Source organism: Fukomys damarensis, unplaced genomic scaffold (genome assembly GCF_012274545.1).
Source record: "Fukomys damarensis isolate Sample0158 unplaced genomic scaffold, DMR_v1.0_HiC HiC_scaffold_26, whole genome shotgun sequence".
Classification (NCBI taxonomy): Eukaryota; Metazoa; Chordata; class Mammalia; order Rodentia; family Bathyergidae; genus Fukomys; species Fukomys damarensis.
This window is the reverse complement of record NW_022900938.1, coordinates 24,233,991-24,244,946: the sequence shown is the minus strand read 5'-3', so window position 1 is coordinate 24,244,946 and position 10,956 is coordinate 24,233,991. Positions and strand designations below refer to the sequence as shown.

General features: G+C 39.1%; 1 pseudogene; it reads left to right on the top strand.

Annotated features, from left to right (window-relative positions):
* Nucleotides 1–6,673, top strand: part of LOC109117496 — a 9,955-nt pseudogene extending 3,282 nt beyond the window's left edge.
* Nucleotides 6,674–10,956: the final 4,283 nt, after the last annotated feature.

Genomic DNA, 10,956 nt, shown 5'->3' with positions numbered 1-10,956 from the left:
TATATATATATATGGTATATGGTTTGGCAATTTTTAGAAAAATCAAACATACTCTTACTATATGATTTTACAATTGTATTCCTTGGTATTTATCCAAATGAATTGAAAACTTATGTTCATACAAAAATCTGCATAGGGATATTTATAGCAGGCTTATTCATAATTGCCAAAACTTGCAAGCAGCCGATTACCCTTCAATAGGAAAATGAACAGACTATGGTGAGTGTGGACCAAAGAATATTACTCAAGTCATGAAAAAATCTGGAGGAGACTTAAATACATATTACTGTACTACAGGAAGGAAGACAAACTAAAAAGGCTACATACTAGATGATTCTGACTATATGACATTTTGGAAAAAGCAAAACTATGGAGAGGGTAAAAAAACTATTTAGAGCTTTAGGTAGAAAGGAGGAACAAATAGGTGAACATAGAGGATTTTTGTAAGGAAGCAGAGAAGAAACATTCTGTATGATACTATAATGATCAAGATGTCATTATGTATTTGTCTACACCTATAAAATCTGCAATTCCACAAGTGGTCCGTCGCGCAAACTGTGATCTTTGAGGTGAATGTGATGTGTCAGTGTGGGGTCATCAATAGTGGCTGATGTGCCACTCTGGCAGGAGAGTTGTGAGTGGGAAAGGTTGTGCACATTTTGGGGTGGGAGGATGTGGCAACATTCCACCATTTCTTTTCAGTTTTTCTGTGAACCCAAGTGCTCTAAAAAAGAGTCTGTTTTATTAGGTTTTTGTTTGTTTGTTTGTTTATTTGGTACGGGGATCGAACTCGGGACCTTGCACTTGTGAGGCAGGCGGCAGAACCACTGGGCTAAATCACAGGCCCAAGAAGGTCTGTTTTAAAAGGGGGTGGGTGGGGAGGTAGGAATAGCCAAATGGGATGATGGGTGATTTAGGTTTGCATTACCTTGAAAGATAGAAGTTTGACTCAACTTAATTGACAGCTGGGGGTCTTTAACCTAGACTGCTGCATTTTATTTTATTTATTTTGGGGGAGTGCTTAAGACCAGGTCTTGCTATATAGTTCAGCCTGGCCTCAATCTCACTGTGTAGCCCAGGCTAGCATGGAACTCCAGGCTAGCGGTCCTCGTGCCTCATCCTTCTGAGTACTGAGATTATAGGTGTGTGCCACAAAGCCCAGCTACTTTCTCTTTTGACTAGTCTTTCTATGCTGTCTAGGCTGGCTATAAACTCTTGGTTCAAGGGCTCCTGCCTCTGCAGCTCCCTGAACTAGCTAGTACTATAGTAGCTTTTTATTTTTTAAGCTTTTGGCACTGGTAAAATTACTATATAATTTTGGGGAAGAACAAAAATTAATAATATCCCAGTGCCAGGAAGGTAGCCTGGGCTCTGATATACCGCGGGAAGGAGAGCCACGACTTCTACTGCATCACTCCAGCAGCTGGAAGGTTGCCTGGTCCCTGATCCACCGCGGGAAGGAGAGCTATGCCTTCTCCCACCCCAGCCGCCATCGCTCCAGTGCCAGGAAGGTAGCTGTGTGGGCGCCGGTGAACCCCCATAACTCCCCTTACTCCCCCACCACCCACTCTCAGACCTCCTGATAGTGCCTGTCTTTGGACCCATTCTGCAGAGGCAGAGGTAGTCACAAAGGGTATTTTTCTGAATTCCCAACTTTGAACATCTTTAAAGAAAGGGCGTGGGAAACCTGTAGTACAACGGTGTGGAGTTCAACCATTCAGAAGGTTGAAGAACTCAATCTGGGCCTTGCAGCCCAAGGTCAGTCTGCATCATGGGGTTCAGCCATCAGCTAACTGAGATCAGGGGTTATGGAGAGCATTGTAAAAAGAGCGTGACATGAGCTCAGCCATGTTGACCTGTGATTCACCTGAGCGGTGTGGACGTGCCATCGCCCGTACCAACAGGCTAGTTCAACTGGTGGTCTGATCTGTTGCCTAGCAACTGTAACGGTTGGTTTCCTTCTGGAATGTGTGGACGGTACTCTCGCTCCCGTGCAGCGGGAGAGTATAAAAAGGAAGAGGTTCTGTAATAAATAAAGCAAGGAACATGAGAAGAAAAGTGCCTCCTGTCTCTCTGTCCTCGTCCTTTCAGGTTTGGGACCTGCTGGCAGGATCCTGACGTCGCGGCTCGCGACAAGGGGTCTTGAGTCCTAGCTCTGTCTAATCATTAAATGGTAAATATACTATATTGAAATTTTGTTCACTGCAGACATGTTCTGGACTGCTTCTTGATTTCAATTTAATTCAGATGATTTAAGGGTGATAGACTAGTGACTACCACAGGTGGTCAATTTCCAAGTTGTGCTTGATCTTAATGTGTTGCTGATTGTATCAGTTGGGATAAAGGATTGTGGTTGATTTGATGAGCTGTTTTCTCTGATGTTATGAAGATGAGAATGTCTGTGGGTCGTTAGAGACCCAGAAGCTAGGGCACAACTATATCAGGAAGATTTGGGTGATAATCCAGAGATTAAACCAAGGACAGCCCGACAACAAAACTAAAAATGAGAAAACACTTAAGCAAGACACAAAGACAGACTTCCAGTTCACCAATGGCAAACAGTAGGGCAAATGAGGATGAAGATGCCGATAGTGAACCACCACGACACCCTGAACTCAAAGCACAGGAAGTAACACAACAGATCAATCAGGCTCTAGAAAAATTCAAAACAGAAATAATTTCCCAGATAACCATAGAGATAGCGAGCAAAATGGAAGTCATGATTCGAGACTCTAGAGCAGAAACTGCCAAAAAAAAAAAATGGAATTGATGAAATAGATTCAAACACATAAAAAACAGATTAAAAATTCTATTGAAAGTATGCATAACAGATGAAGCCTATCTGAAGATGGAATATGGGATACAGAAGACAGGATGGTGGTGGTCAATGACCATGAAAATAAAGATCTCTTAAAAATTGTAAGGGACAATGAGAAATCAATACAACAGCTCTTGGATGATACAAAGAAGAATAATATAAGACTAATAGGAGTCCATGAAAAAGCAGGAGAAAGTAAAAATAACACAAAAAACTGTTTGCAGAATTAATGACAGAAAACTTCCTAAACAGAGGAGAAGAATTTGACATTCAGATAACTGAGGCTTATAGGACCCCAACTAGCCACAATCAAAAAAAATCTACACCTAGACATATAATAATCAAGATCCCAGAAACCCAACAGAAGAACAAAATGCTACAAGCAGTAAGAGAAAAGAAACAAATCACATGCAAAGGAAAGCCCATCAGAATCACAGCAGACTTTTCAACACAAACTCTTAGGGCAAAGAGAGCCTGGAATGAGATATTTCAAGTACTAAAAGAGAACAACCTCCAACCTAGTCTGATGTATCCTGCAAAACTCTCTTTCAAAATGGATGGGGAAATAAGACACTTCCGCGACAAAGAACACCTGAGAAACTACATGAATACCAAACCAGCGCTACAAGGAATTCTAAACAAGATCCTAGAAAAAGACAATGAAGGCAACAACACCATGAGGCCCAACAGAGCAAATCAAATAGGCAAGGCAAGAAACTAAAAGGAGAAGGTGAAAAAGTAAAGAGTCAACAAAAGGCCAATAACATGTCAATAATAAGTCAGTACATATCCATTATAACCATCAATGTCAATGGCCTCAACTCACCAATCAAGAGAAACAGACTGGCAAAATGGAATAAGAAGCAAAATCCAATAATATGTTGTATACAAGATACACACCTAGTGCAAAAAGAAGCCCATAGACTGAAAGTGAAAGGATAGAAAACAATTCTCCATGTGACAGGAGCCCAGAAAAAAGCAGGGGTAGCAATCTTATTTGCAGACAAAGTAAATTTCAAACCAAAACTGATTCTGGTATTATTGATGTATGACAGTACTGTATCATACCTCTGTGAATGTAAAATATCTTGTACCTGCTTTATGATACGTAGTAGTGACCGTGCTTTATCATAGCTATATTTAATGATATTACTCTAAATGTTCTCTTTCCAGATGATGATTAAGAGGCTAATAGAAAAAAGTGGTAGCAGGTACCACAACAGCAACAGAACTTTGCTGCTTTCTGGATATTATTCTTTTGTGTTTTTTTTTTTTAATGGAATGTGCTGAATGTCAATAATTTTGTTCAGATGACTGCAGAACCTGGAAAAGCTGTTGCTGCTATTGATGCATAACATACTGCTATTATTGGTCTTTTTATATAAATATAAATATATGTATACATATATATGTAATTTGAATTTTGGGAAACTTTAATGGTGCTGTCAACTTTGGAAAAAGTTATCCCAATTTACTGTGTTGAGTTGGCATTGTACAGAAATGGACAGCTATTTTGGTCTAGAAATGTTAATTTTTAAATTTTTTTTTCCATTTGTACAGGGGTAACGTACTGTATGAAATACGTAAAGTCATATCTACATGGGCTTGATTACAGAAACTAATAAAGTGTTCTCTAAATAATGAAGAAAATAATAAGATAAGACTACAAGAGCAAGAAGCAATTTAAATATGTTCAGGGACCATTTTCATCTTCAGAATTAAGGATTATTTTAATCTTACATCATTTTCTTTTCTCTTTTACTTTCCTTTTTAGTTTTATTTTAGGATTCCCTATTTTTAATGTTCATACAGAGATTTCTTTAACTGAAATACCAAATAGTTTCTCTGGTGTGAAAAACGATACTAGTACACAGGATCCTAATAAGATAATTAATAATGTGAAATAGGAAGTAAAGGGCTAAAGGTGTGGGGAAAGTGGGAAGGGTGGGGAAAAGGTAATAAGGGAGAGGAAAAAAATATGAGAAATTGAAAAAATGGAAATAAAGTGTTGGTAAATGGGGAGGGTAGGAGGGGGTGAAGGAAGGGCCGGGACAAGGGGAAAAGAGAATCAAGACCTATCATGTATAGGTACAGGATTCCAATAATGAATGTAACTGTACTGTATACCTAGATTGTACCAATAAACTCAATAAGAAAAAAAATTAATAATATTATTGAAACTTAAAAAGGTATAAGAACAAGTATATTTTTTTCATAAATTGAACTCATGGTGTTTCTATGTTGAAATAGTATAAGTTTTATTATCACTGCTGTTTGAGGCATTTGAATTATTCTAAATAGTCTTTTATATTAAATTTATAATTAAATTTTAAGTCATTGGTGGTGTTTTAATTAACTAAGTTTAGAATCAATGCTTAAATGCTAACAGAAAGTGATTTTCTGAGTTTTATTTATTAGCTATCTAAACATAGAGAATTAATTACATGACAGGAGTGGGGAGTGTTTGTCTCCATACCCCAAATCCTCCAAAAATCCCTAGTAGTCATTGGAAAATGAAGAATTTGGTATTGACACATACCCCAAGTTTACAGCTCCTTCTCTTGGGGAAGCTGGGAAGGATTAGTTGCTGTTCCCTGAAGGTGGGACAGATGGCAAGATGACCCCACCCCCACACAGGGTAACTTGGCATTGTCTTCCAACATGACGAAAGCACTTTGATTTAGCAATCCCACTCATAGGAATTTATCTTAGCAATACACCTGTACTTGCAGGAAATGAAAATGTATGAGTTTATTCTTTGCCCCTGTATTTTTAATAGGAAAAGATTAGAGACAACCTTGTACAGAAGATGCTGTTAAATAAACTATGGCTTAGCCACACAATTGTATATTTTATGGTCATAGGAGAGAATGGGAAAGCTCATACTGTACTGATAAAGTGGAAACTCCAGAAATAGGATTTTTTTAAAAGTAAGGTGCAGAGCAGTGTAAATAACGTGACTTTTTTTGTGTAAGAGAGTGGGGAAATAAGAATGCATATTTGCATTTGGTTTTATTAGCATAAGAAAACACTGGAAGAACACATAAGAAACTAATAAAAGAGATTACTTATGAGGAAGAGAGCTGGACGGCAGTGGGACTTACCAGCATTTGCTTTTTTATTCCATATTAATTTTTGAAACATACAAATGTTTTTCTTACTTAAAATTAAATTAAAAATAAAACTGTTAGATAAATTATTATGTATCTGAATAATAGATACTAGAAGTGATTAAAATTGATGTTGTAGGTGTTTAAGTACATAGAAAAATGTCTCTAATACATGATAGGTAAGAAAAGCAGGTTATAAAGAAGGAAGGTAGAGTCCTGTAACTTGAAGAATTATCTTTATTTCCTTAGTATAGCTACCTTAAAGAATAATTCAGTCAAATGTCCCCTTGTAAATCTGTTGTATTCCTGACCTCCAGTACCTCATCATGTGACTATACTGGGAAATAGGGCTTTTAAAAAGGGAACAAGTTAGAATGAGGTAATTTTAGTGGGGCCTAATCCCATTTTAAGAGTCCTTATAAGAAGAGGAAATTTGGGTCAGACCCCCAGTGGCCAAAATGGGAAGGCAGGGATGCTTCACAGAAAGTACTGCCTGCTGCAGGAGATAAACTTGCAGGGGTTGACTACATGGTGCAGACACATGGTGCAGACCTTGCAAAATGATCAAGCCTTTCTCTCATTCCTGCCTGAAAAATATTCTAATGTGTTATTCCTTGAAGTACATGTGGATGACTGCCAGGGTGTTCCTGTAGAATGTGAAGTCTGATGGATGCCAGCCTTCCAGGTTTTCAAACAAGGTCAAAAACTGGGCAAAGTTTCTGGAGCTAGTGAGAAAAAAATTTGAAGCCACCATTAATGAATTAGTCTTGCCATGTTTTCTGAAAAATATAACCAGCCATTGGCTGTTTAAAATTTGTAAATTTTTTTTATTTCGATAAGCATGAGTTATAGAAACTATATACTAAACCGCTATCTGATTATAAGTGATGATAAAAGATTAATATTAGCCTTTTTTTAAAAAAGGAGGAAATCTGAACACAACTATATACAAAGGGAAGACCAGGTGAAGACACAGGGAGAAGATGGTGTTCACAAGCTAAAGAGAGATAACTCAGAAAAAAAAATCAACCCTGCTGTACCTTGGATCTTGAACTTCAATCCTCTAGAGTTGTGAGAACATAAGTTTTTGTTACTAAGCCACCCAGAATGCTGTACTTTGTTACAGCAGCCCCAGCAAACTGAATGGCATTATCGACACACATTCTCAAAATATCCAAGATCTTACACCCATCGTAATACATGGGAATGGCTGCTTTACACCTTTCACTAGCTAATTAGGTAAGTCAAAATAGGGTATCACATTTTCATTTGCATTTATTTACATTTTCCTTATACTGTATTGAGAAGTTGGAATTCCATTATGCTGCCAGGATTAGTGAACCAAATGATTGGTCTTAGAAGAATAAAGCTGAGTTGGAAAGTAGTGATGGAAGTGTGCATTACAGACTCCATTCCAGCCCAGAAGGAGGAACAAGGTCACAAAGCCTCTTCAGCCACCATGGCCAATATGGCTCCTTTTCCATATAACCACTCCGCCTCTCCCTACCTGCCTCTAGGCTCCCCGCTCCCTGCTGTTTCCAGCTTTTCCAGCTCTCCCTGAGATTATACCTAGGCCAGTATTGGGAAAGACAAGAATTTCAATCCCAGAAGCAACCCCCAAAATCTCCATAGTTGTACATCCCGTGGGCTAAGCAAGACGGTAAAGAAAAACAATTCCCTTGGGCAGAAAACAAAGCCAAATAAACACCTAGCCCCAAGGCCCAGAGATACCTTGGGCTCTGAGATGTTCTGCATTGCATTACAACATCTTTATATCTGAACCATCTACAGACTAAACTGGGATGACTTGCTGACTAATTAGGGCAAGGTGAATTCATTGAGAATGCCATGCACTGTGAAGAGGGAAGGGAAGGAAATACTAAGAGCAAATACGTTTCCCTGACAGTTAGCAGCAGGAGAAGGGAGGCTGCATTTGAAGCTGCATACGAATACCCATATCTGGGAGGCTGGGAGAGAGATTCCCCAGCAGGTACAGACAGCCAGCTGTACCAGGAACAGTGGTGGAAGCTGCCAGCCCAGAAGGCACTCCTCACATGTCTGCATTATCGCCTGTGATCACTGCGGTGACGGCCCTTCCGCAAATCACAACCTTCAGGTTGGTTCTCTACTTCCTGCCCCATGTGACATTCTTAAAGACAAAAAGTGCTCTAAAGACAGCTCAACAATCCAGAGAGCTCAAATCCTATAAGGTTGTCAGTGCCTGTAACACAGCTTACACTGCTGTAGTCTTTTATGCAAAAAAAAAAAAAAAGTGCCAAAAATATTATGCAAGCATTTTTTTTAATTATTATTTTTTTAGTACCTGGGATTGAACTCGGGACTTTGTGCTTGCGAGGCAGGCGGTGGAACCACTAAGCTAAATCCTCAGCCCTATGTAAGCATTTTATTACTTACTTTTACTGGCTCACTTTATAGAACAGGTTTTGGCTGTAAGAAGCCCTTTGGTTTTCGCCAAAGTTACTTCAAACAGTTTGTCATATTAAATTCACTTCCCCTTTCTTTTCTTGCTTCTTAAGCTCATCTAAGATGGCACAGAGTGGTTGCTCCATAGTTTAATACACCAAGACATGTAGAAAGGGACCTCACTGATGTGCATACCACTTAATTTTTCAACACCTTTCCACTGACCCCCCTCAGTCTGGAATTTTACATCATGAATCCAATATAGGAAAAATATGACTCCCAACATGTTAGATGTGAAATGTGCTGAGTTTATGGTCTCACAACATAAAGAATGAAGTTGTGAACCAAAGGAAGAAGTTAGGAGAGTTTCATTGGAAATAAGGGGAAGAGGAATAGCTCCTGGATTTCCAGAAGGGGTCCAAGTAGGTGGCTACTAACGTTCTTTGTCAGAGGTAACTAATACAGTAAAACCACAATGTGGGTCAAACTACAACCAATTTAGAGGATTACAAGTATAGCTGCTTACCTAATATAGATCCAATAGGGAAACAGGTCATGAAGCAAGGGTATATGGAAAGGTCAAAGGAATTCTTGGAAAGAGAGAGGAGTATGGGTCCTGATGTTCTGGTCACCCACCTATGCAACTGAAGCCTATCTGGGCCCACAGGACCAGGGGGTGCTAATTACAGTATAATCTCAAGTTATCTTGCAGGCCTGGCTATTTCATCTCCATCCCAAGGCCTAGCTCTAGAGGCCAATTTGCCTCTTGCTATAATTCTGATATCTTTATTTTTTTGTGCTGATTTTCTTGAGGGCCCAATCCTTCTCTAACTGTACATTAATTTCTATCTAACTTAGCTGCCTATAATAAATCCACCCACTGATGTCTGAGGTCAATGGATGCTTTGCTTCCTTTCCTCAAAGATTCAAGCCTATCAGGATTTGTCAGTTTGGAACCTTACCCATCAGTCCACATCTGTAGCACACAACCTGCCCTCTCCAGCAGTTGTGTTTTATCACAGAGAAACATTCCTGGCTCCCTAGACCCAAGACCTATTCTCCCTTAGGTTGTCTTTCTGATTCTTGAAAATTTCCCAACTTCTCCAAATATTATCTTTATATCTAATAATAAGTCCCCGATGTTAGATTTCATTGTATCTTTCCGGATTGGGTAAATAAGCAGCTCCCCTGAGCAAATAAGAACCATCTTATTATACTTCCTATACCAGCATCAGTGAAGTGTGAGGAAGAATGATTCTAAGCCAACAGATAGAACATTTCAATTCCAGCTCCAGCTCCCTTTATAACTGGTTGTGTGACCTTGGAAAAGTAATTTAAGTCCTTGCTACCTTTAGCATGTAGTTTCCTAACTGTAAGAAATATTATAAGTCCACTCTGTCCTCATCAGTTTTATCATCAGAGAACATTTATCAAATGCCTACCTGGTGATGGCAGCTTGCAAACCTAGGCAGGCAGCTACGGCCTCTATTTATCAGGGTTCTAAAGCAAGACACTTCAGCCTCCTAAGATACGCACAGTTTTACTGATGTGTGGGAAACACAAGGAAAACACACTAAAAAAAAAGTTTTCTGGGGGAAAAAAACTAAATTGATTGAGAATTTTACAAGATTTATCCTTTATTCTATGCTTTTTGGGGTGTAAAAATGCCATTTTTAATAATAAGACCGTAGCAAATATTACTTTATAAAATCATCTTGTCCACCAAAATAAAATTTTTGCTCTTTTTTAAAAAAACACATTTTTTTCTCTATCTCCAAAAGGTTTTGCTAAGAGGTGAATTCTAGTCTAGATTCCACTTGACTACAGGGCTCTGTCTTGGGAAGGAGCTTGGATCCTACCTCCAGAGTCCACCATCTTCTCCCAGTTCTATGGTGAGTAGTTTTGGAAAATTCTGAGCTGGTGGTCTTTGGATGAGGTAGGGCCTGTACTTGTCCTGCTTGTTAGTTTCCCCATGGCTTGGGAAAGTCACTCAATCCCTCTGTACTTAGATTCCTCACCTGTAGAATAGGATCTAGATGAGGTCATTAATTGTCCACCTTTTCTCCTAATGGGACACCTGAGAATGATGTCTGCATAGCCAGCCCTCTGTACCCCATTCCCCAGGCGCTGGCTGTGTATGACTTCACCCCTGTTGCTCTCCCTTGATACCGTGCATCTTGAAGTTTAAGGGACTAAATTGAGGCTGTGTTAATGATGATTCTCAAACTGGAGGGGATATAAGAATGCCTGGAAGATTTATCAATCCCAAGTTGCCAGGCTCCACCTACGTTTTCTGATTCAGTACATTTGGAGTAGGGCTTAAAATTTTGCATTTAAACTTCCAGATGATGGATGCTGAACCACACTTTGAGAACCACTGTACAATAAGGACTTTGAATCCACTGGAATTCAGCAATCAACCAATCTGCCAACCACAAACTCCACTATTATTTGTAACAAATTACTTTCTACACTTTGATTCAGCTGCTGAATTAGTAACCTCTCCAAGGACTTTCAGCTAAAAAAATGCTGTGTGTAAATGAAGAAAGACAATGGGTCTTGATTCAACAATTCAACTCCCTCTGCAATCAGATCTTCTTTCAA